We start from the raw sequence: 26,460 nt of genomic DNA on the forward strand, positions 1-26,460 counted from the left end.
AATAGAGGACCACAACAGAAACAACTCTTAGATTTTTTGTGTATAACCATCTGTAATTTCGGTACATGTATTGGTTGCCTGCTGTGGCTTCTTTATGTATCTTAAATTGTATTGAAAATTACCTTTGAAACTACACCTCAGAGGTCAATACACACTCACACAGTCCGATTTGTACATCTCGAGTGCCCAATGACAAGCATCTGTGAGAGAAGCCTTAGATTCTGAAAGAACACATATTATTCTTCCCCGTGTAGAGTTTCCACCTTGACCACGTTGTATGTGTGTCTAGAATCGGCTTCCTATTTCGCAACAAAGCATACTTCACTCATGCTGCCAAACATACCCTCGTAAAACTGACTATCCTACCAAGCCTTGACTTCGGCGATGTCATTTACAAAATAGCCTCCAACACTCTACTCACCAAATTGAATGTAGTCTATCACAGTGCCATCCGTTTTGTCACCAAAGCCCTATGTACTACCCGCTACTGCGACCTGTATGCTCTCGTTGGCTGGCCCTCGCTTCATATTCGTCACCAAAACATACTGGCTCCAGGTCATCTATAAGTCTTTGCTAGGTAAAGCCCCGCCTTATCTCAGCTCACTGGTCACCATAGCAGCACCCACCTGTAGCACGCGCTCCAGCAGGTGTATTTCACTGGTCAACCCCAAAGCCAACTCCTCATTTGGCCGCCTTTCCGTACAGTTCTCTGCTGCCAGTGACTGGAACGAATTGCAAAAATCACTGAAGCTGGAGTCTTATATCTCCCTCACTAACTTTAAGCACCAGCTGTCAGAGCAGCTTACCGATCATTGTACCTGTACATTTCCCATCTGTAAATAGCCCACCCAACTACCTCATCCCCATATTGTTATTTAATTTTGCTACTTTGCACTCCAGTATTTCTACTTGCACATTCATCTTCTGTACATCTATCACTCCAGTGTTTATTTGCTAAATTGTAATTATTTCGCCACTATGGCCTATTTATTGCCTTACCTCCCTAATCTTACTACATTTGCACACACTGTATATAGACTTTTCTATTGTGTTATTTACTGTACGTTTGTTTATCCCATGTGTAACTCTGTGTTGTTTTTGTCACACTGGTTTGCTTTATCTTGTCCAGGTCGCAGTTGTAAATGAGAACTTGTTCTCAACTGACATAAAAAAAAAAAAAAAAAAAAAATGCTACAAATGTAACGACCTGGGTGTCGGTGGGGTGTGAAATCAGACGCAGGAACAGCAGAGCTTCAATGCGGTGATATTTAATGCCTAACCGGCAAACCAAAATGTCCAACACGGACTTACTGGGTGTCATAAACACCTGTCCTCTAACACGGGAGACAAACCCAGTACACAATACAAAACCCACTCCCGAAATCCACAGCAACAGACGAACAATCCCGCACAAAGAAGCATACAATCTGGCTGGCTAATAAAGCCACACTAATTACCAATTACCCCAAACCAGGTGATACAAATAAACACATAGGGAGGGGGAGAAAAGGATCAGTGGCAGCTAATAGGCCGGTGACGACGACCGCCGAACGCCACCCGAACGGGAAGGAGAGCCTGCCTCGGTTGAAGTCGTGACAGTACCCCCCCTCTGACGCGTGGCTCCCGCAGCGCGCCGACACCGGCCTCGAGGTCGACCCGGAGGACGAGGCGCAGGGCGATCCGGATGGAGGCGATGGAAATCCCTTAACATAGATGGATCCAAAATGTCCTCCACCGGTACCCAGCACCTCTCCTCTGGACCGTACCCCTCCCAGTCTACGAGGTACTGCAGGCCCCTCACCCGGCGTCTTGAGTTCAGAATGGCCCGTATCGTATACGCCGGGGACCCCTCGATGTCTAAAGGGGGAGGAGGGACCTCCAGCACCTCACCGTCCTGCAGGGGACCAGCTACCACCGGCCTGAGGAGAGACACATGAAACGAGGGGTTAATACGATAATAGGAAGGGAGTTTTAACCGATAACACACCTCGTTTATTCTCCTCAGGACTTTGAAGGGCCCGATGTGGTACTAAATGCGGTTTTCCACTCATCTCCTTTCCGAATACGCACCAGACTGTACGCGCTCCTGAGGTCCAGTTTTGTAAAGAACTGCGCTCCGTGAAATGATTCCACCGCCGAAGCGATGAGAGGTAGTGGGTAACTAAACCCCACTGTGATGGCATTTAGACCTCTATAATCAATACACGGACGCAAACCTCCCTCCTTTTTCTTCACAAAAAAGAAACTCGAGGAGACGGGTGAGATGGAGGGCCGAATGTACCCCTGTCCCAGAGACTCCGCGACATATGTCTCCATAGCCAACGTCTCCTCTTGGGACAAAGGGTACACGTGACTCTTAGGAAGCGCAGCGTTAACCTGGAGATCTATCGCACAATCCCTACCCGGTCGATGTGGTGGTAATTTCGTCGCTTTCTTTTTACAGAAAGCGATTGCCAAATCGGCATACTCGGGGGGAATGCGCACCGTGGAACCCTGGTCTGGACTCTCCACCGACGTGGCACCAATGGAAACTCCCAGACACCTTCCAGAACACTCCTCTGACCACCCCTGGAGAACCCCCTGTCAACCTGCCGCTGCTCCATCATAATCCCTCGGGAGCGTAAGACGGAGCGCGCTGGAGCCGGGGGATGAAGAGTCCTGGGGGGGGGGAGCCGAAGGTGGAGAGAGGAGCCCACTCCTCTCCCATCGCTCCATTCTCTCCATCATTTGGTCCATGGCGGATCCGATCCGATGGAGGACAGTTGTGTGGTGGAGAACCCGTTCCTCCATCGATGGGAGAGGGTTGGCTGCTGCTCCTGCTGACTCCATTTAAATTGGTGCGGGATTCTGTAACGACCTGGGTGTCGGTGGGGTGTGAAATCAGACGCAGGAACAGCAGAGCTTCAATGCGGTGATATTTAATGCCTAACCGGCAAACCAAAATGTCCAACACGGACTTACTGGGTGTCATAAACACCTGTCCTCTAACACGGGAGACAAACCCAGTACACAATACAAAACCCACTCCCGAAATCCACAGCAACAGACGAACAATCCCGCACAAAGAAGCATACAATCTGGCTGGCTAATAAAGCCACACTAATTACCAATTACCCCAAACCAGGTGATACAAATAAACACATAGGGAGGGGGAGAAAAGGATCAGTGGCAGCTAATAGGCCGGTGACGACGACCGCCGAACGCCACCCGAACGGGAAGGAGAGCCTGCCTCGGTTGAAGTCGTGACAACAAAAGGCTTTGCCAATGAGTGAAGCCTCAAAAAGTGTCCCTGTATTCTTCTCTCTCAGCTTTTGAGTATGTTAATGAGATAAAAGTGAATAAAAGCTGACATGGGAGTTGAGAGAACCATTATCCCGGCTCTTTGTTCATTTGGAGAAATACTTTTAATTTGATCTAGCATTTACAGCTGCATTCTATCCAGCTTTAATGTGCCTGAATATGTCTGAGGGTTAATAAAGACTGACACCTCAGTGGTGGTTCTTTGTGAACGCGTTCCTTCTTGTGTCTGTTTCTCTCTGGAAAAGGCTTTTGCACTAATCATCTCAATAAAAGCCTAAAACCCGGGGTGCAAAACAGACATGACTAGCATCATACAGGAGCAAATGGGTGTTTGATTCAATGTATTATGGGTTTTGCCAGCAGGAAGAAGCATATGAATGTGATTTATTTGTTTTGTTTATTATCAGGGACCAGGCACAATGTAAGTAGAGCACAAGAGTTAGAGAGCCACAAAGCTAATTTCCATCATCAAAACAGTATTATTATTGTATTTCCTGTGAGCAGCTTACTGTGTATTTATCTCCAAGGAAAATGTTCAGGGACACTAGAACTTCCTGTCTCTTCCTGACGTTGTCACGTGTCCTTTCCTGTCGCCAGGGAGACCACGGGGGGAAGAGAACCATGTCTAACCTGACCCATGTTGTCTCTCGGGAGGAGAACGGGCTGCCCCTCACCTGTGAGACCTTCAACAAGGGCACATGCTTCTCCAAGAGCCAGTCCACCAACCTCATTGTTTTCTGTGGGTCTCTGGATAGAACTATGACAACAACAACCCTATAACCCTAATGGTTGTTGTGAATCTGTATTGAATGACAATGACAAGTACAACCTTGAACAAACTTTGCCCAACCAGAACATAACTATGCATTGTACAGTAACAATCCCAATCCCAAACAATAGCAATGTGTGCTTTCTATAACAATAACAATAACCTCCTCACTCTTTCCCGCCCTCTCCCTCCTCTCTCTCTCTCTTTCTCTCCCTCCCCAGTCTCTCTCTCCCTTACACACTCCCCTCTCTCTCTCTCTGCCTTCTTCTCTGTAACTCCCTCCCCTTCACCCATATATATATCTCTCCTCCTCCCCCCTCCCCTCTCAGACCCTCCTCAGAAGGTGTGGATAGAAGCCCCTCTCCCAGAGGTTCCTCTGAGCTCAGGGACCATCATACCTTCATCTGCTTCTCTAGTGGGGGAAGCCCCAAAGGAACCCTCAACTGGTACAGAGTGTGTACATGTGTGTATTGTATGACAGCATACATTTTGATTGTTTAAGTTGTAACAGGTTGTAGCATTTAGCCTTTCTAGGACACGCGTTCCGCTGAAAAAGCAGCGAGCAAAATTCAAAAATATTTTTTTGAGATTTAACTTTCATACATTAACAAGTCCAATGCAGCAAATGAAAGATAAACATCTTGTTAATCTACCCATCGTGTCTGATTCTTTAAATGTTTTACAGCGAAAACACAACATACACTTCTCAAAAAAATAAAGGGAATACTTAAACAACACAATGTAACTCTAAGTCAATCACACTTCTGTGAAATCAAACTGTCCACTTAGGAAGCAACACTGATTGACAATAAATTTCACATGCTGTTGTGCAAATGGAATAGACAACAGGTGGAAATTATAGGCAATTAGCAAAACACCCCTAATAAAGGAGTGGTTCTGCAGGTGGTGACCACAGACCACTTCTCAGTTCCTATGCTTCCTGGCTGATGTTTTGGTCACTTTTGAATGCTGGCGGTGCTTTCACTCTAATGGTAGCATGAGACGGAGTCTACAACCCACACAAGTGGCTCAGGTAGTGCAGCTCATCCAGGATGGCACATCAATGCGAGCTGTGGCAAGAAGGTTTGCTGTGTCTGTCAGCGTAGTGTCCAGAGCATGGAGGCGCTACCAGGAGACAGGCCAGTACATCAGGAGACGTGGAGGAGGCCGTAGGAGGGCAACAACCCAGCAGCAGGACCGCTACCTTCGCCTTTGTGCAAGGAGGAGCAGGAGGAGCACTGCCAGAGCCCTGCAAAATGACCTCCAGCAGGCCACAAATGTGCATGTGTCTGCTCAAATGGTCAGAAACAGACTCCATGAGGGTGGTATGAGGGCCCGACGTCCACAGGTGGGGGTTGTGCTTACAGCCCAACACCGTGCAGGATGTTTGGCATTTGCCAGAGAACACCAAGATTGGCAAATTCGCCACTGTCCAGGAGTTGGCGGATTCTTTAGTCCAGGTCTGGGAGGAGATCCCTCAGGAGACCACCCGCCACCTCATCAGGAGCATGCCCAGGCATTGTAGGGAGGTCATACAGGCACGTGGAGGCCACACACACTACTGAGCCTCATTTTGACTTGTTTTAAGGACATTATATCAAAGTTGGATCAGTCTGTAGTGTGGTTTTCCACTTTAATTTCCACTTGGATTTGGAGTGTGACTCCAAATCCAGACCTCCATGGGTTGATACATTTGATTTCCATTGATCATTTTTGTGTGATTTTGTTGTCAGCACATTCAACTATGTAAAGAAAAACATATAAAATATTTCATTCATTCAGATCTAGGATGTGTTATTTTAATGTTCCCTTTATTTTTTTGAGCAGTGTATATTTATGTTAGATCACCAACAAATCCAAAAAACACACAGCCATTTTTCCCAGCCAAAGATAGCTTTCACAAAAAACAGAAGTAGAGATAAAATGAATCACTAACCTTTGAGCATCTTCATCAGATGACACTCATATGACATCATGTTACACAATACATTTATGTTTTGTTCGATAATGTGCATATTTATAGCCAGAAATCTCAGTTTACATTAGCGCCATGTTCAGAAATGCCTCCAAAATATCCGGAGTAATTACAGAGAGCCACGTCAAATAACAGAAATACTCATCATAAACTTTGATGAAGATACATGTTTTACATATAATTAAAGATACACTGGTTCTTAATGCAACCGCTGTGTCAGATTTTTTTTTTTAACTTTAGGAAAAAGCATACCATGCAATAATCTGAGACGGCGCTCAGATAGAAACAACATTTCTCCGCCATGTTGGAGTCAACAGAAATACGAAATTACATCATAAATATTCCCTTACCTTTGATGATCTTTCATCAGAATGCAGTGCCAGGAATCCTAGTTACACAATAAATCGTTGTTTTGTTCGATAATGTCCATTACTTATGTCGAATTAGCAACTTTAGCAAGCATGTGTAGTACACGTGTCCAAACACTGGCGCAAGTGAAGGCAAACGTTGGATGAAAACTTCAAAAAGTTATATTACACGTTGAATAAACTGGTCAAACTTAGTTGAGAATCAATCTTCAGGATGTTGTTATCATATATATCCAATAACGTCCCAACCGGAGCATTTCTTCATGTCTGTAAAAGTAATGGCACACATTAACATCCCAGGAACTGGCAATCTGCCAGACCAGTGACTCAAATAGCTCCCATCTGGCCCCACATCACACTAGAGGCTTCATTCCACGTTCTACTGACTGTTGACATCTAGTGGAAGGCGTATGAAGTGCAAACAGATCCATAAATTACAGGGATTTGGATAGGCGATGACTTTCACATCGACCCTTTTCAGAATTTTCACTTCCTGTTTGGAAGTTTGCCTGCTAAATTAGTTCTGTTATACTCACAGACATGATTCAAACATTTTTAGAAACTTCAGAGTGTTTTCTATCCAATAGTAATAATAATATGCATATATTATCATCTGGGACGGAGTAGGAGGCCGTTCAATTTGGGCACCAATTCATCCAAAAGTGAAAATGCTGCACCCATCCCTAAAAAGTTTTAAGACTCTCTGTCTGTACAGTACCATGTCCTCCATTCTCTCCTCTCCTCTCCACACCGCAGGATGGTAAGGTTTTATTAGACTACCCCAAACAGGTGCTCTCTGATAAAGGCGTGTCCAAAGAACTGGTTGTGTGCCTCCAGCCAAGTGACAACATGGCTACCTACCACTGTAATGCCACCAATAAGGCCTAGATGGTCCTCAACGCCTCTGTCAAACTCATGGTCCAGTGTGAGTCTTACAGACCAGGCTCTGGGCATGAGTGGATTAATACCGGCCTTTATGGCTCTAACTAATAGAGGAGGAAAGCATTAGGTATATTCAAGATGATAGGAACATTCAAGATGATAGGTATATTCAAGATGACAGGTAGATTCAAGATGATAGGTACATTCAAGATGGTAGGTATATTCAAGATGATAGGTGGATTCAAGATGATAGGTAGATTCAAGATGACAGTAGGATTCAAGATGATAGGTACATTCAAGATGATAGATGGATTCAAGATGATAGGTACATTCAAGATGATAGGTACATTCAAGATGATAGGTACATTCAAGATATAGCCTAAAGTTATGCTACAAAGACACGTAATCAGCAGCCTCAGTATGTTGATAGTGGTGTCTTGTCCCCTCTCCTCTACCCCTCCACCCCTCCCAAGTCCCTGCAGTGAGTGTGACAATCATAGCCAAGCAGAAAGAGCTGCGTCGGGACCAAAACCTCAGTCTGGACTGCCTGTCTGGGAGCAGCAACCCCCAGGCCAACATCTCCTGGAGCCTGCGCCCAACCAGGTGAGGGGAGGGCAGGTTAAAGGGGAGCCAGTCTGTGGGCCATGGAGGAGTCAATGGAGAAACTAGACTACAGTCTTGTGCAGGTACATGTTTTGCAAACCGCACCCGGTCTGCACCTGCCACAATACCGTGTCTGCACCGTAACCCGCCAATCAGGACAGAGAGCTGCTGCAACCCGGCCCGTAATTTGTACCAAAACCCACCCGCAAATTGCCAGATCATATCAATTGATTTCATTGTTATTACTAGTAGTAGGCGTAGGGCATATAGGCCTATAGACAGTAGTAGCCTATCCCATTGCCATAGCCTATTCAAAGAATTACGTGATTGCATGCAGCCATTTGAATAGACCAAAGCAAGTTGTAGCCTACTCTGGCAAGCAATAGGCCTAACTGAGTTTTGAAAAGCCTTGTTCTACCTGCTCGACGAGAGGCCTGTTTTGGTCTTCCCTCATCAACACAGACTTGCATGCTAAGTCAAAATCCATCCATAGGCTAACGTCAACAATATCCTGTTAACATAATTGTAACTTCACTTGTGAACTGTTTTCCATGAGTTGGCTTTACACTTGCATTAATTGTGTTATCAAATGCTGCCATTACGTGTATAAGTTAGTTAGCTAGCTAGCTCAGGTAAGAACGGTGAGTAGTGAGTGAAAGTCACATGAGGGGAAGAGCAAGGAGTGGGAAAGCAGGAGAGGATAATGCGTTTTAATAGGTTTAATCTTTATATCTGTGCCATTCTAGGATCTGTGACAGCGTGGGCACCGCCACTGAGGCTACAACCCATAGGTATCCCCACCCAGTTGACTACTTTGACTACTTTAAAATGGCGGAAGCATGGTGGAAGCCCTCATTAATGCTGCCCATGATAAAATGGCCATTTGGCCACTAGAGGCCTCTATCATTCTCTGACGTTTTCCTCAGCACCACTGTGAGCGGTCTGTACAAGCAGCCTGTCTCAGTGCCGCTCCGATGGCACACACACACCACAGAATAAATTAATCAACTGTCAAAGCACAGAAAAAAATGTGATTTTTTTATTTAATTAATTAAAACTGCAACCTGGCCACGGATTTATCGAATGTTCAAAATAGACCCACCAAATGTTCTCCTCTCATCTCTCCCTCTCCCAGGCTGAAAGGGGTGGATCAGGCTCCTAGGAACACAACGTTTGGCGATGTGCCAGGAAGCAGTACTCTGTCCTTCCCCTGTCCTCCCAGCACCATGGCCAGAGGATCACCTGTCAGGCCTACAGCTCTCTGCTGTCTGAGGGAGTCAACACCTTTTACAAGCTCAACGTCCTCTGTGAGTGGTGGGTTGTATACATGTCTATTTCTCTCTGTTTGCTATACACAGCTTTTGAATACTTTATTTGTTTCACTTTGAATGCTTAATTTGTTTCACTGGGATCCAAATAAAGTATTGAAAATGTGTGTGCACAGTTATGAGTAGGAGAGAAAGAAAGTGTGTGCTGGTGTGTGTGAGGCTTGAAGCATGATGGTAATGTGACACGATAGTGTGCATGGCAGGCAGTTTTGTTTGTGTATGTTTGTGCTGTTCTCTGTGTTTGCGTGTGTGTGTGTGTGTGTGTGTGTGTGTGTGTGTGTGTGTGTGTGTGTGTGTGTGTGTGTGTGTGTGTGTGTGTGTGTGTGTGTGTGTGTGTGTGTGTGTGTGTGTGTGTGTGTGTGTGTGTGTGTGTATATGAGTGTGTATGAGTGTGTATGAGTGTGTGTTACTGTATTCCTTTGTTGTGACTGTGGGTTAGACAGGCTCTGCGGCAGTGTGTTCTAATTGTGTGTGTGCTTTGCAGCACAGCCATGTTATTCTTTGATGCTGTTTTGCAGGCTGTAGCCAGCCAGCTCTTCAAAGCCTGCTGCTCCGTGCGAGCATGAAGGAATGTCACTGTGTGTTTGTGTGCAGCTGCTGTTGGACAACACTACTGTCACTCGCTGTTTTAATGCCTGTCCCTCCACCTGTCTCCCTCCCTCCCACCCTCGTTCCCTACCTACCTCTCTCTCTGCCTAACCTCTCACCCTGGCCTCCTGTGTGAATTCAGTCTTTTTGTGATATTGGTGGACGCCGCTTCTCTACAGGTTTTTCTTTCATTTGCACTGCTGTCGCCTTTCATGGCTGACATGGTTTCTTTGTGTCTGGGTTTGTCTGTTTTTCTCCCTTTGTGTGTGTGTGTGTGTGTGTCAGATCCCCCGGAGTTCAGCCCTGAACATCCCCAGAAGATACAGGTAGTGGAAGATGAGACAGCCATCCTTCCCTTGCTGGTCTCGGCCAATCCAGATGACGTCTCCTGCAGTTGGCTTTACCGCAAGGAGGAGCTGCACAAAGGTGATCCACCCTGCTCTCTTCCTCTCTCGCTGTGGTATCTCTTTATAGCCAGCCAACTAACTCTCTACAGCTGAGCCAGCAACTGTGCTCGTATCAGCCGCCATTCAGGCTCTAAATAGGACATGGCAGGTCGGGCAGCAATGGGAACCTGCCTGATGTGATTCTCGTTCAAATCAAATCAAATTGTATTTTATTTGTCACATGCTTTGTAAACCACAGTGAAATGCTTACTTCCTCACGGCCCTTCTCAACAATGCAGAGAGAAATAAGATCGAGAAATAATAGAAAGTAAAACACAATAATAAAAGTAATAATAAATACACAATGAGTAACGATAACTTGTCTATACACTGTACACATGTTACCAATACCGAGTAAATGTGCAGGGATACGAGGTAGTTAAGTACATATAACTAGGAATAAAGTGACAGATAATTAACAGTAGCAGTAGCGTGTTTAAAGTTAGTGCCAAAAGGGTCAATGCAGATAGTCAGGGTAGCTATTTGGTAAACTATTTAACTAACTATTTAGCAGTCTTATGACTTGTTTAGGGTCCTGTAGGTTCCGAACTCGGTACATTGGTACCGCTTGCCGTGCGGTAGCAGAACAGTTTATGACTTGGGTGGAAGTCTTTGACAATTTTTAGGGCCTTCCTCTGACACCGCCTCGTATAGAGGTCCTGAATGGCAGGGAGCTCGGCCCCAGTGATGTACTAGGCCGTACGCATTATCCGCTATATTGCCTTGTCGGATGCCAAGCAGTTGCCATATCAAGCGGTGATGCAGCCAGGGCCCATGTCAAATCTTTTCAGCCTCCTGAGGGGGAAGAGACGTTGTCATGCCCTCTTCACGACTGTGTTGGTGTTTGTGGACCATAATAGATCCTTAGGGATGTGTACACCAAGGAACTTGAAGCTCTCGACCCGCTACAACCCCACTACAGCCCCATCAATGTGAATGGAGGCGTGCTTGGCCTCAGTTTTTTGTAGTCCACGATCAGCTCCTTTGTCTTGCTGACATTAAGGGAGAGGTTGTTGTCCTTCCACCAAACTCCCAGGTCTCTGACTTCCTCCCCTATAAGCTGTCGTCGTCAGTCGTCAGCAAACATAATTATGGTGTTGGAGTCATGCCTGGTCACGCAGTCGGGGGTAAACAGGGAGTACAGGAAGGGACTAAACATGCACCCCTGAGGGGCCCCGTGTTGAGGGTCAGCGTGGCGGATCTGTTACTGACCCGGAGGTGGCCTGTCAAGAAGTCCAGGATCCAGTTACAGAGGGAGATGTTCAGTCCGAGGGTCTTAGGTTATTGATGAGCTTGGAGAGCCCTATGGTTTTGAACGCTGAGCTTTAATCAATGAACAGCATTCTCACATAGGTGTTCCTCTTGTCCAGGTGGGAAAGGGCAGTGTGGAGTGCAATAGAGATTGCTTCATCTGTTGATCTGTTGGGGTGGTACGCAAATTGAAGTGGGTTCAGGATGTCTGGGATGATGGCGTTGATGTGAACCATGACCAGTCTTTCAAAGCATTTCATGGCTACAAATGTGAGTGCTACGGAGTGATAGTCATTTAGACACGTTACCGTAGCGTTCTTGGGCACAAGGACTATGGTAGTCTGCTAGTCTGGGTCAGGGAGAGGTTGAAAATGCTGAGTACGCATCCTGGTAAATCCTTCTGGCCGTGCGGCCTTGTGAATGTTAACCTGTTTAAATTTCTTACTCACATCGGTTATGGAGAGAGTGATCTGGAATAGCTGGGAATAGCTGGTGCTCTAATGCATGGTTCAGTGTTGCTTGCCTCAAAGTGAGCATAGAAGGAATTTAGCTTTTCTAGTAGGCTCGCGTAACTGGGCAGCTTGCAGCTGAGTTTCCCTTTGTAATCCGTGATAGTTTGCGAACCCTGCCATATCTGACGAAAGTCAGAGCCAGTGTAGTAGGATTCGATCTAAGTCCCGTATTGAGGCTTTGACTTTTTGATTGTTTGCTGGAGGGCGTAGCGGGATTTCTTATAAACATATGGATTAGCGTCCCTGATTAGTGTCAGCTCCCAGCTCTGTGCTAGCAAAACAGTCCTGTTGCTTAGCATCCACTTCATCGGACCACTTACGTATTGAGCACGTCACTTGTACTTCCTGTTTGAGTTTTTGCTGGTAAGCAGGAATCAGGATGATAGAGTTATGGTCAGATTTGCCTAATGGAGGGCGAGGGAGAGCTTTGAATGTGCTTCTGTGTGTGGAGTAAAGGTAATCTAGCGTCGCCTCTGGATGAGCATATTCTTGTTTGCTTATACAGCTGGTTGAGTGTGGTCATAGTGCGAGCATCAGTTTATGGTGGTAAATAGACAGCTACAAAAAATATAGATGAAAAATAGTATGGTCTATATCTTATCATGAGGTATTCTAACTCAGGTGAGCAGAACCTCAAGACTTCTTTAATATTAAAGATTGCGCACAAGCAATTATTAACAAAGAGACACACTCCTCCCCACTTGAGCTTACCCAACGCTGCCGTTCTGTGCTGCCGATGCATAGAAAAAACAGCTAGACGTACACTGCGTGTATACAACATTATGAACACCTGCTCTTTCCATGACATAGATAGACCAGGTGAATCCAGGTGAAATCTATGATCCTTATTGATGTCAGTTGTTAAATCCACTTCAATCAGTGTAGATGAAGGGGAGGAGACGGGTTGAAGAAGGATTTTGAAGCCTGAAACAACTAAGACATGGATTGTGCATGTGTGCCATTCAGAGGTGCCAGGCGCACCAGTTTGTGTCAAGAATTTCCATGCTGCTGGGTTTTTCATGCTTAACAGTTTTCCGTGTGTATCAAGAATGGTCCACCTCCCAAAGGACATCTAGCCAACTTGACACAACTGTGGGAAGCATTGGAATCAACATAGGCCAGCATCCCTGTGGAACGCATTCGACACCTTGTAGAGTTCATTTCCTGGCGAATTGAGGCTGTTCTGAGAGTAAAAGGGGGAGGAGGGGTGCAACTCAACATTAGGAAGTGTTCTTAAAACCTCTCTGAGATAGGGGGTAGTATTTTCACGTCCAGATGAAAAGCGTGCCCAAAGTAAACTGCCTGCTACTCAGGCCCAGAAGCTAGGATATGCATATAATGAATTAGTAGATTTGGATAGAAAACACTCTGAAGTTTCTAAAACTGTTAGAATAATATCTGTGAGTATAACAGAACTGATTTGGCACAATCCATCCAGGGAAATTCTGTTTTGAGGTCATTGTGTTTTCCAATGGATTTCTACGGGAGACCTGATTTAGGGCCCAGATTGCAGTTCCTATGGCTTCCACTAGATGTCAACAATCTTTAGAAATTGTTCAATGTTTTTCTTTTGAGAAATTAAGAAGTAGGGCTGTTCTTTGTAGGTGTCACTCTCAAGGGCTTTAGGCTTTTGTTGTGCGTGAACTGAAGTGCGCTTCACGTTGTTTCTATCCGGTATTAGAAACAGTTTATTCCATCTTAAATTTGATCATTTATTTACATTTTAGGATACCCGAGGTTGGATTAGGAACGTTGTTTGAAATGTTTGGACCAAGTTTACAGGTCATTTATTAGATACTTTGTAGTCATGTTGGAACCGGTGTATTTCTGATTCAAACGCTCCAAATAAATGGACATTTTGGGGATATAAAGAAGGAATTTATCGAACAAAACGACCATTCATTGTGTCACTGAGACATTTGAGATTGCAAAAAGAAGATCTTCAAAGGTAAGGCAATTTTCATGTGTTTGTATGCGGGGCGCTGTCCTCAGATTATCGCATGGTGTGCTTTCGCCGTAAAGCCTTTTTGAAATCTGACACAGCGGCTGGATTAACAAGAAGGTAAGCTTTATTTTGATGTATTACACTTATATTTTCGTGAATGTTGAATACTGATGTTTCTGTAGTTTGAATTTGGCGCGCTGCAATTTCACTGGATGTTGTCAAATCAATCCCGCTAACGGGATTCAAGCAGGATTCGCGCTTAAGGGATCCCAAAGAGGTTATCTACACTCAGTGTATATTATCCATGTCCTTGTTCAGCCACAACTCCGAGAAACATAGGATATTACAGTTCTTCAGGTCCCATTGATAGGACAGTCTCAAACGGAGCTTGTCCAGTTTGTTCTCCAGTAATTGTATGTTCGCCAATAGAACGGAGGATAGAGGTGTTTTATGTACTCGCTGACGTAGTTTCTTCAGGGTGCCCGCACATCAGCCTCTCTTCTTTTCCGAGTCTTGTGGATCAGGGCCCGGTCCAGGGTGAGCACTATGTACTGTGCCTATGACTCGTTGAAGTAGAAATCTTCATCCAAATTGAGGTTAGTGATCGCTGGTCTGATGGAAACATTACGTACAAATTACGTAAATGCTATTTTTCTGAATACGTCACAGCCGTTCCTCTCCTGGCCTACCCTCTATTCCCTGTCATCAGGCCACAGCCACCACACTCCTGTCCCTAACCTCCCACCTCAACCTCCACCACCGCACCCACCTCCCAGAAGGGTTACCCAGCCATTAAAGGAGGGATGTTGCGGTACAGTGGTGGTCTGACACATGGGCTATTGTTTCTGTGGGAATATTGCCAGGCCAATCAATAATATAGCATTGGATGTCACGTATGCTTGTGTGTGTGTGTGTTTATGAACAGAAATGGATCCTCGGTACCACTTTATTGAGAGCACAGAGTTTGAGATCTGGAATGTGACAAGGAGAGACACCGGGGTCTACACTGTACCAACGAGGTGGGGTCTGACAATATCACCATCACTCTGGACGTACAGTGTAAGTCTGACCCACTGGCATTGAATCTGGTCTGTCTACTCACCTCAACACTGTGTTAGCCCACTGAGCTCAAGTCTAGGCATTAGCTCAGGGACTGAACACAAGTCTTCAGGACTCAGGCAAGGTTTCTCAGTTCTCACGCGAGTGTGGTTCATCAAGCCACTTACATTACATGTCAGTGTTGTACACCCAATACAACCCCAATCCTGTCACAACCTTGAACCAACTGACCGATTCTCCATCTCCATCCCACTGCCTCCACTCTTAATGATGTAATAATAGCAGGTCTGAATGTTCCAGTAAAACCTACAGTGCAGAACAAGCCTAATGGACAGACAGCACAGCGCTGTCCTGATCCGATGGATCCTGACAGTTGAAGGTATCCATAATATATAGAGGATTGTAATAGCTTTAATGGGTGGCGCTGTAGCCCACTTAACAATGTTGTTCCTGGTTAAAATGAATGTGGTGTGTGAGAAGGCCGTAAGTGTCTCTGGTGATTCCATCAGTGTGCTGTGTGTATGAACACAGACAGGGGCGTTGGGGCACTAATGCTACTACTGTTATAAGTAGATGGTACCCACAGGAAGAGAAGAACACACAGCCAGGTGGAAAGGGATTACACTGCAGTATGTTGGTGGAGTCATAGTGCTGCCGTATCCAGGACATAGTGACTAACTGAAGGAGGAATGGAAGGAGGGAAAGTGGGCCATGATGACTGCACGCTCCCTGCCTCTGTCTCGCTCAAAGATAAGGTATAGGACAGGCAGCATGCAACGGAGAACCTCCAGCGTGACGTGGCCCAATTTAGGGACACTGAATTGGGCAGTGGTGTCTGACAGTAGGGGGTTGGGACAGATCCAAAATATACTGGGGTTAAATTGATTGGCAAATATTTAATGTAAAGTGGTCAGAAAGGTCATTAGTTATAGTATGTATAGGGTGTCTGTAGGATCAGTGATGCATAGAATAGAATAGACTAGAATAGAATGGAATATAATACAATAGAATGGAATAGATTAGAATGGAATAAAATACAATATAATTAAAATATTTGCAGAGAGTTGGGAGTTGGTGGGTGGTGAGTGACTGATTGTTCCCTAAGTTCCAAAGTAAAATTTTACTTTCATATTGTTTCTCTCGTCCTACTTTCTTATTGTCTACTCTCCAGATGTCCCTAGTGTGAAGATGGAGGAGGGCCCGGTGTATGTGCACATTGGGGAGACAGCAGACCTGTTTTGTGTAGCAGATGCTAACCCCATCATCAACACTGACATGTTCTCCTGGAAATGGCTGGTGAGAACCACCATATCCCCATCTCATCTCACCTCTCCTTTCTTCTCATTTGATTTCCCTTTATCTGGCCTCCTTTCTTTTCTTTTACCATTTCTTACAGTTTATCACTCCCCCTCTTAAATGCAGAGACGTGCCATATTTCACCGGCTCTAACTATCCTTCCGCCCCACCTCTCCCGGCTCCCGGCTCCACACTCGGCCCAAATCCAGAAAAATAGCTTTCATTACGGAACGTCGACTACAGGGCACATTCATCAACGTACGCTCTCTATCCTGTATCTACTGCTCTCTTTTTCTCTCTTTTACTCTTTTACTCTCTCTTTCTCTTTCTCCGCTCCCCCTGGAGTACCTGTACTGATCTTGCACAGGAGGGGGTGGGGGTGTACGAAGATGTGCATGCTGTCCTCTTGTCTTCCTCTCTCTGTCTTCCTCAGGGCGAGGGGGAGATGGAGGAGATGGGGGAGCAGAGCCAGGATGAGGCCACTGGGCAGCTGACCATCCAAGGGGCGACTCGGGCCAACGCCGGTCGCTACCTGTGCACTGCCAACAACACCATAGTGCCCCCTGCCAGCGTGGCAGTCCAGCTGGTGGTGCGCTGTGGGTCTAACGAGCTCTACCAAGATCTATCAATCATGTCGTGTGAATACATCATGGGTGCAACGGAGTGGAAAAGTGTTGTGGGTGTCTTTGTTTGTGTGGCACCGTTAACTATTTCTATGCACATCTGTATGCATTTGCATGTATTTTATGTTTCTGCCTATCCATTTCTGTTTGTACATGTACAATGTGAACATCTCTGGCTGTGTGTTTGTCCTTTCCTGTGTAGTTAAGCCAGAGCTCCAGAAGGGGGGAGCACCAGAACAGTTGAGGTGGTGTGCCAGGGAGAGGGCATCCCGCGGCTCCACTTATCCTGGGCTTCTCCTGCCTGCCCTATAGCCATATTTTGTGTGTGTGTGTGCGTGCGTGCGTGCGTGCGTGCGTGCGTGCGTGCGTGTGTGTGTGTGTGTACTGCATGTACCAGGAGAAGACAGTTAGGGAGGGCTCATTACACACCAGCACGGTAACCGTGGTGAGCGTGAGTTCAGCGCTGGACTACGCAGTATTCACTTGCACTGCTCGCAACACTCTGGGAGAAGACACTTAACATCCAACTGCTCAGCACCAGTATGTGTGTGTATGTGTGAATGGGTGAAAGGTCAGAGGTTAGGTCAGACATCAGGGCCCAGGGATGTTGTTATGATGTAAAACACGTACTTTCCAGCCAACTGCTAGAGTCCCATTGGTCCTAATTTAGCTACGTCCTCTCATATAATACTGTTGGACGTTTGTGTATGTGCTGTATGTGCTGCCTTGTCCACGTGTGGGAGGACCCTCCAGCTTATAGAGAAAATCTTCAGTCTCTCTCGACAGTAGGAAGAGCAAGTCCTCAGTGTCAGACACCCTTTAGCTATGTCATTTCTATTGATATATCTCTCCTTTATCCCCTGCCTATAGCTCTAATTCCCCTCTCTGTCAGATAATGCTGCAATGCTGCGCTTTCCTTTCTCCGCGCGCACAGGCTGAGTCGCCCTCTAGCTCACTAGCAAGCTTATTCCTACTCCGGCGATGTCAACACGGCCTCTGCTCTCAGCGAGCCCCCCGGCCTCCGTTGGACACATTTAATGTTTACCATAAAAAGTGTGAAATACAATCCAATATCCACTGCTGTTTTTTTCTCTCCCTCCGTTTTTTTTACTGCCTTGAATATTCATAATTAATCTGACGCAGCGATAATAAATGTTATATGCTTCCTTATCATCAGAAGGCCGGGAACGGAAAGAAGGTTGTATTCTCTCTATCCCTGCCCGCGTCGCTGCCGCGGTTTGGATTAAAAAAAGACAGACACAAATAAGACTGACCCCTCTAACCTCGTATCTTATGAGCGGAACTGATAATGGAAATGATTTAGACTGCAAACAGAGCTGCCTGCATGCCTGCAAGCACAGCTTCTCTCTCTCATTCTAGTGCTGAACTCTCTCCTTCTCTTCTGCTCTCTTCCTCTGTCATTCTCTCGTTTATCCTTTCTATCCTCCCATTTCAACTACCCTTCTTTCTACCCCCCCTCTCTTTATCTCACCTTCCATCTCTCTCTCTAACACACAGATCAACCACATCCTCCCTCAGAGTTTCGCATGGTCAGCTTCACCCATGCTTCTGCAACTCTAGAATGGATCCCAGGCTTCGAAGGGGTCTTGGAGCAGAGATTCCTTGTCAGGTGATAGAGCATTGACTACAGTTTGACCGAACATGATGTGTCAAATATTGTGATCTCTTCTTTTCATTCATATGCAACCAGCACATCCTTGATAGGCATATTAGGAACAGGTCTGGATCAAGGGTCAATTCCATTTCACTCCTCTCAGGTTAGAGCCCATCCCTGTACTGACTAAGATACTGTTGATTAACAGGTACCGTTGGGCTGACTCTGTGAGTTTCCTCTACGTGGATGTGTTCCCTCCGAGAGCAAACATCTTCATTGTGACAGGCCTATCCCCCGCCACTACATACAACTTTTCTGTCAACGCACTCAACTCCATGGGAGAGAGCGGCTACGCAGACAACAACTCAGTACTCACCATCACCACCGAGGGTCAGTCTAGAGCAAGTTCACAACATGACTTCTGGGTCCTAGCTAGGAGAGGGACAATGGTCGGACATTTGATGGTTTGGACTCCTGCCCAGCTGGTATTGAGATCAGGTTTTATCTCTAATGACACCCTATGCCCCATTTTGTAGAACAGAAATAATCTTGGCACTATATGGGGAATAGGATGTCATTTGACATTTGACCCAGGTTTATTTTGCAGTGTTAGAACAGCATTGATTTTTTCCCCTGTCTTCCATGGTTATTCTAACCAGAGTGGGAAGGAGCAGTCCAGGAAGAGGATCCCTTAGGGGAGGGCAAGTTAATTTTATTTTTGTTTGGACTGTGGAAAATGGCTATTTGCAAAGCAGCTAGCTTCATTTGGCTAAATCATGTTTGCTCTTTGAATAATGGTACTGTAGTTATGGCAGCCGTGGTCATAAATGCTACCATCTTTCCTTGTGTTAGTCTTCTATCAATGAAGGAAGTGAGAGACTATTATTATCCTTTAATACGTTTGACTCAATATGCAATAAATGTATTTACCACAAAAGAGTCAAAACTCAGAGTGAAGTTCAATTGTTTAATACCAAAGACGCAAAAGCTGTAATAGGCGCCTGTCAAACGGTGCAGCCGTATACGTGTCTTTCGAGTGGCGCAGCACTCTTATATCCAAGCAAAGCTCCCCACCCATACAATGATATATCAGTAGTTTTACACTCACATCACACAGCACTTTCCACTGAGCCTTTCACCCTGATTAGGTCTTCTGCTAACCATGACCAAGGAGTTTCAATCATCTCAACCACTGCTGGCACAACTTCCTCTTATCTTGTTGCTGTTTAGGCCATTGAGAATATCTGTGGTTTCCAGTGACCGGAGCCCTAACAGACAGTTACCTAAAACTACACACTCCCTAATATCAACTAATCCTTTTTCTCTACTTTTACTATCACCTTACAATATAAAAACATCCCCAGAGACGTAAGGCCTCGTTCTTCTCCCCCTTAATCACACAAAAGCTATTAAATCACACAAACCACAATTATTTACAATCAAACAACCTGTTCCTGGATCTTGCTTCCTATGATGTCATCATGGTGGATCAACTCATTCCTGTTCTTGGTTCTCTTGTAAACCAGAGACGACAGGGTTGTCGCTGTATCAGACTGTGTTCATGGCAGTGGTTGGTGTGGCTCCGCTGCTGGCTCTCAACTGGCTGGGCTGCTTTCTGTGTCTGAGGTGGAAGAAGAGGCGGGGCTAGACAGGTAACCGTGGCAATACCATGGTCAAGGTTGTGTGACTGTTTTCTTCTGCATCTCAGTCTCAGAAACCTCTGCCCAAGTCACCAAAGAGTTGAGCCTGAATCTTAATGCAACTCTCATGTACTGTATTTCTTTCTTTCTCTCTCCCGCAATTTCTCTCTCTGTGTCTTCTTATCTCTTCTCTTCCTCCTTTCCCTCCAAACACACCCATCTGCCCCTCCCTCCGCAACCATCCTCCAAGGCTGTCTCTTTTTCCGTCTATCTTTCCCTTTATCTCATTTGTTTAATTTCTAGTCTCTCTCCCCCTCCCTCTCTCTCTCTCTCTCTCTTGCTCTCTCTCTCCCTCCATCACCCCTCCCTCACTTCCTTTATCTCTCTATCTGTCTCCCTCAGTTTCTGTTCCCTGCAACTGTCAGGTCGCCTATCTCATATACCTCTCATCTCACTCTCCTCTCCACCCTTCGTCCTCACCTACCATCCACTTCTCTATTTCTTCATCCATCGTTCTCTGTCAGACCTCTTTTACTTCTTCAGTAGTGCCCCTATCCCATTTCTAATCCCCACTCATTCATCCTTCACCCTCTCTCTCTCACCCTCACTTTCTCTCTCTCTCTCTCTCTCTCTCGCTTACTCTCCCTCCCTCCCTCTCTTCTCCAGAGAGTAAAGGCAGTGTTTCAGATGGGAAGAAGAGTGAAGGAGATGGGTGAGTCATCATCTTAGTCTGTCTTTGTGTGTCCAGGCTAATCAGCACCCAATCCAGTCCAGTGGGTACAGACAAATGACTATATGTCTAATCCCCTCTCAGAGGCCTAAACCCTGCCCTACTGACAGACCACACCCAGGACCCACAACAGCAAAACTACAGGACCCTGTGACGGACAAAAGTCTCCCATTTTGTATGATGTAATGTAGCAACAAAAGAGTAAAGCAGACGCTCGTGTCAGTCTAAATTTGAAATTAGGGGGCAAAGCAACAGTGCAAATACAGGTGTCACATCCAAAAATACTTCAAATGCCATACGCCACATTGCATTGACAGTGCTATGCTCTTGTGCACTGTACTGTAGTGTACATGTCTTTGTATCTAGCTATTTTCTCCCTGAGGATGAAGAAAGAGTGACATACGAGTTGTGGGTGGGTGATGAGATAGAGGATGTTGATTGGATGATGTTGATATGCTTTAATTTAAAAATGGGAAAATAAATAAATAAAAGATTGAGATAGGAGGATGTGGGTGGGTGCTTAGGGAGTTGGGATGTGATACTGTGTTTTCTAATAAAATAAAATAAATAATGTAGGTTAGATGATTTGTTCTGTCTGTCATATCCAGGTCCACTGTGTTCTCTGCCAGCGGCTCCACCAGGTACGAGGTCAGAGAGCTGGTGAACCCTGCGGTCCAGCGCACCCTCCTCATCGACAGCAGATCAGAACCAGACAGCAGCGTCTATGGGAGCTATGCTGGGGTAAGAGGAGAGGGGGGAGGAGGTGGGGAGAGGCTGGGGGAGGAAAGAGAGGGGGAAAAGGGGGATACTTAGTAAGTTGCACAACTGAGAAGAGGGAGTAAGGAGAGGAACGAGAGAGAAAGGGGGATGACAGAGGGGGAGATAGTAGAGAGAGTGAAAAACACAGTAAGGTAGAGTGGTGGATGAATTGGAGAGAAGAGGAAGTTGACAAAATAAAGAAACAGAGGGAGGGGCTTAGAGAGGAATAGGAGAAGAATAAAGTGAGAAAACAGGAGGGGTGAGAGGTAGGAGGATGCTAGCAGACAGAGGTGGAGAGGTGAACAGAAGAGGATGATTAAGGAAGAGGGAGATCGGTCAGAAGAGAGGAAGTGGAGGAGTCAGGCATACGAGGGAAACAGAGGAGAGAAAAACTAATAAACACCTTTGGCTCTTCTCAGAGTAGGAAAGGGAGATCGATAGCCCACAATTAGCATTCAAAATACACTTCGATCCTGGTGAAATTGCACATTGTAGAAGGCCAACAAGGCTTTGAACCCTGCAGAAAAATGTTAAGTAGAATATAACAACACCGTCAGAAAGAGACTATCAGAATAAGCTCTAATGCAAGAAAATTCTCCTCAGAGATGTTAGCTAACCTTGAGTTATAAAGCAATACATCTAGTCTAGGCTACAAAATATACTGTTTGTCAGGTATCTCTCTACAGAGTCACCATGTACAGTACAGCATCTGTCTCTGTTTTTCACCTATGGTCTTTGTCCTCCCAGGAGAGCTCCCACTACTACTACCCCACCAGTGACTACTGCCCCTCTCTCTACCCCCACCCCGAGGGAGCACAAGGGCAAGGTGAGAGAAATCAAAATACTACCTATGAATAATACATCACAAGAGTAAAGACAGAGACATTTCTCTGTTTAACTTATCTCTTTGGCTCTCCCTTTTTCAAGATGGCCGCCACTACCCACTGGAGGCCATAGGCCATGAGTATGAGGAGTTGAGAGACTGGGGCATGTATCAGGACATGCTGGGGTTGTCTCTCCCACTGCCTCCTTCCCAGTTTGACCCCAGGTTACCAGAGCAGAGGCGAGAGTGGAGACCACCACCACCCAGTTACCCTCAGGACAGCACAACCCCACTGGGATAAAGTAGTAGTTATTGATCCCTGAGGGGTGATGACCCTTATAGTTTCACATATTGGACTAGATGTGTTTTATCACCTTGGGTTTTTCCAAATAACATAGAGATTGGATGGGAAGTTTCGCATCAAAATTATTTAAAATTAGGATTTGGCCTAAAGTGCTATATAGTACTGTCATGTCTCTCACCTTCTTGACACAGCTTTCTTCTCCAACAGGGAAGTGAGAGGGGCATGACTGCCCTGCAGCAGCCAATCAAAAGGAAGAATCCGGTGGATGAGCGACGCCCAGAGAGAAGCGACTATGATTTACCTTTTGAGCTCAGAGGACAGTTAGTTTAGGAAGCTTAGGCCTTGATTCCAGAATGTGGACAATACCTCAGACTCAAATAGAAACACTTAGTGCTGTGCTGGTATTGAGTACTATATGAATAGGAAGCCTTCCAACTGTTACTACCAAAAGGTACAGTATTTACAGTAGGTGATATTGTGGGACAGTCAATCAATACAAATCAGGCCTACCAACGATCCAAAGACATAAAATGTAAAAGATGAAGCAACAAAACATGCAGAGTTTTTATTACAGATTTTTTAGTAACAGTTGATTATACTCTACTGTACAAATAAAATTGATAATCTAGGCCTAGGCCTAATTGATACACAATTCCAACATGCCTCCACTGTTTTATACAGATACATGTCAAATCCAAAATATTTCTCCAACAAGAGCCTTTACTGGAAATGTCACTCCAGCAAGATGAGAGATGAAGAGGCAAAGTCAGAGAAGATGACAGGAAACTTAAATCAAGTTTTCAGTCATGTAGGGCCACAGGTTTCCCTCCCTCCTCTCCAGACCATCTTCCTACCGCAATGCCCCACTTCCCTCTCCTCCTCTCTCCCACCCTCCTCCCTCCCACTTCCCTCTCCTCCTCTCTCCCAACCTCCTCCCTCCCACTTCCCTCTCCTCCTCTCTCCCACCCTCCTCCCTCCCACCACTCTTCTCTCCCACCCTCCTCCCTCCCACCACTCTTCTCTTCCACCCTCCTCCCACCCACCGCTCTTCTCTCCCACCCTCCTCCCTCCCACCCTCCTCCCGCCCACTTCCCTTTAACCCAGTCAGTACTACATCCTACAGAGCCTGCACTCAGACAGGCAGACAGGTAGACAGTGACACAGACACTCAAGGTAGACAGTCAGACATCCCCTGGCACTTTTGGGCCATATGTGAAGCAGGACTCGCAGTGTCGCCCAAGCGGAAACCATCTCCATGCACCTGCTCGCCACGGGCACCTTGCCCTTTTGAACAATCTGCCTGTCTGTGACACACGTCCTTCACAGCAGCAGATGAAGCCTGGGATTATTACAACACATGATCACTGCCCAAGCCTCCTCCATCTCCCTCCCCCTTTCCCTCCCTCTCCCCCCAACCTCCTCCCCCCTCCTCTGAAACAAAGAGACACTGAGTCCTCCCGGTGCGCCCTTCCAGTCCTGGGGTGAGCCTTTGAAGGTTGGGGATGAAGGCAGTAATTGAGCATGGTAATGTGTTGTGAAGGTAAAACCACCACACTGTATCTACATGCTGAATCCCTCCTGCTAATCCTGTTGTCTTTCACATTTCAGTTTCAACTCATCATTCTAGAGAGAGAACATGCAGGCGGTTAGTCCTACTGTGCTATGAGAAAGAGAGAGAGAGAGAGGAAGGGAGGAAGGCAGAGAGAGAGGTTAAGCGAGTGGAGAGCGAGAGAGAGTATGAGAGATAGATGTAATTTAAGATCTAGGTAGAAAGTCTATCCTCAGATAGCCCTCTAACTTGGTATTATTGTAATTTAAGATCTATGTAGAAAGTCTACCCTCAGATTGCCCTCTAACTTGGTATTATTGTAATTTAAGATCTATGTAGAAAGTCTACCCTCAGATTGCCCTCTATCTTGGTTTTATTGTAATTTAAGATCTATGTAGAAAGTCTACCCTCAGATAATGGGCGGAAATCCCAGGAGGGACGGGGGGGACACGAGCTCCCCATCCTGGGAAAAATATAATTTGTCCCCCCCAATATATCACTGGAAACATAACTGTAATTTCAATAATAGTAATAATATGCAATGAAAGCACTTGTGTTGATTATAGACACTTAACCTGTTGGGGATGGGGGCGCTGTTTAGACTATTTATGCTAATTTGGCTAATTTTTTAAACGGCTTCCCACAAAATCCTTGATCGTACAATATGCATATTATTATTATTATTGGATAGAAAACAGTCTATAGTTTCTATAGGAGTTGAAATTTTGTCTCTAAGTGGAACAGAGCCCATTCTACAGCAATTTCCCTGACATGGAGTCAGATTTGAGAAATGTTGGCCACTCTTCTGAAGTCAGTTATAAGGGCACTGTCGTTGCTATGACTATACGGACACTTCTTACGTCTTCCCCTGGATGCCTTTACGTGATGACGATTCCAACGGGGTCGATTGCGCGTTCACAGGCCCTACAAATGAAAAAACCCTGAAGCTAGTCATTCTTTGGGAGCTGCGTCATGAGCCTAGAGGACACCGGCGCGCACCTGTTCCAAGCGTTAGTTTAGCCTGTTATATTTCTCCGGTCATCTTTTCACTCGTTATAGGAGTTAAAAACATCATAAGGTAGTTAATTTAAAGCGTTTTATAGCAATTTATATCCGTTTAGTGCGATTTTGGGACATTTATTTTTGCAACGATGTGAAAAGTTGGGCACGCTTTTCAGTTCATCCCGAACGCAGTTGACATTTCCACATGGCAAGAGGACAGCTTTCCACCAAAAGACGATTTCTCCCAAGAAAGGATCCTTTGCCCAAGATACTGATGGAAGAACAGCTCAAGGTAGGACATTTTTATTATGATAAATCGTGTTTCTGTCGAAACATTTTAGTGGCTTAGGACGCCATGTTTTTTGACGTAGCTTCGCTTGGCGCAAACTGTATTGAAAAGTAAGGATAAATTAAAAAATGTAATAACGCAATTGTATTAAGAATTAAATTGTCTATCAATCCCTGTCCACCCTATATTTTTTAGTCACGTTTATGAGTATTTATGTATAAGAGTAGATCACTGTCTAAGTGGCGCAAGGACTTTTTCTTTACCAGCTTGTCTACATTTCACATTGTCTAACCATGATTTTGGTGGCTAAATATAAACATTTTCGATCAAACTGTATATGCATGTTGTAATGTGATGTTACAGGAGTGTCATCGGAAGAATTCTGAGAAGGTTAGTGAAAAAATTAATATCTTTTGGCGATGTTGACTTTTATCGCTCACTTTGGCTAGAATCAATGCTGGGCTGCTAATTGCTATGTGCTAAGCTAATATAACGATTTATTGTGTTTTCGCTGTAAGACACTTAGAAAATCTGAAATATTGTCTGTATTCACAGGATCTGTGTCTTTCGATTCGTGTATGCTGTGTATTTTTACGAAATGTTTGATGATTAGTAGTTAGGTAAACACGTTGCTCATTGTAATTATTCTAGTCCATTTGTGATGGTGGGTGCAATTGTAAACTATGCCATCTACCTGAAATATGCACTTTTTTCTAACAAAACCTATCCCATACCATAAATATGTTATCAGACTGTCATCTAATGAGTTTTTTTGTTGGTTAGGGGCTATAAATATCTTAGTTT

General features: G+C 45.4%; 1 pseudogene; it reads left to right on the forward strand.

The window, feature by feature from the left end:
• Window positions 1-23,402, forward strand: part of LOC129837134 (nephrin-like) — a 78,549-nt pseudogene extending 55,147 nt beyond the window's left edge.
• Window positions 23,403-26,460: the final 3,058 nt, after the last annotated feature.

Source organism: Salvelinus fontinalis, chromosome 38 (assembly GCF_029448725.1).
Source record: "Salvelinus fontinalis isolate EN_2023a chromosome 38, ASM2944872v1, whole genome shotgun sequence".
NCBI lineage: Eukaryota > Metazoa > Chordata > Actinopteri > Salmoniformes > Salmonidae > Salvelinus > Salvelinus fontinalis.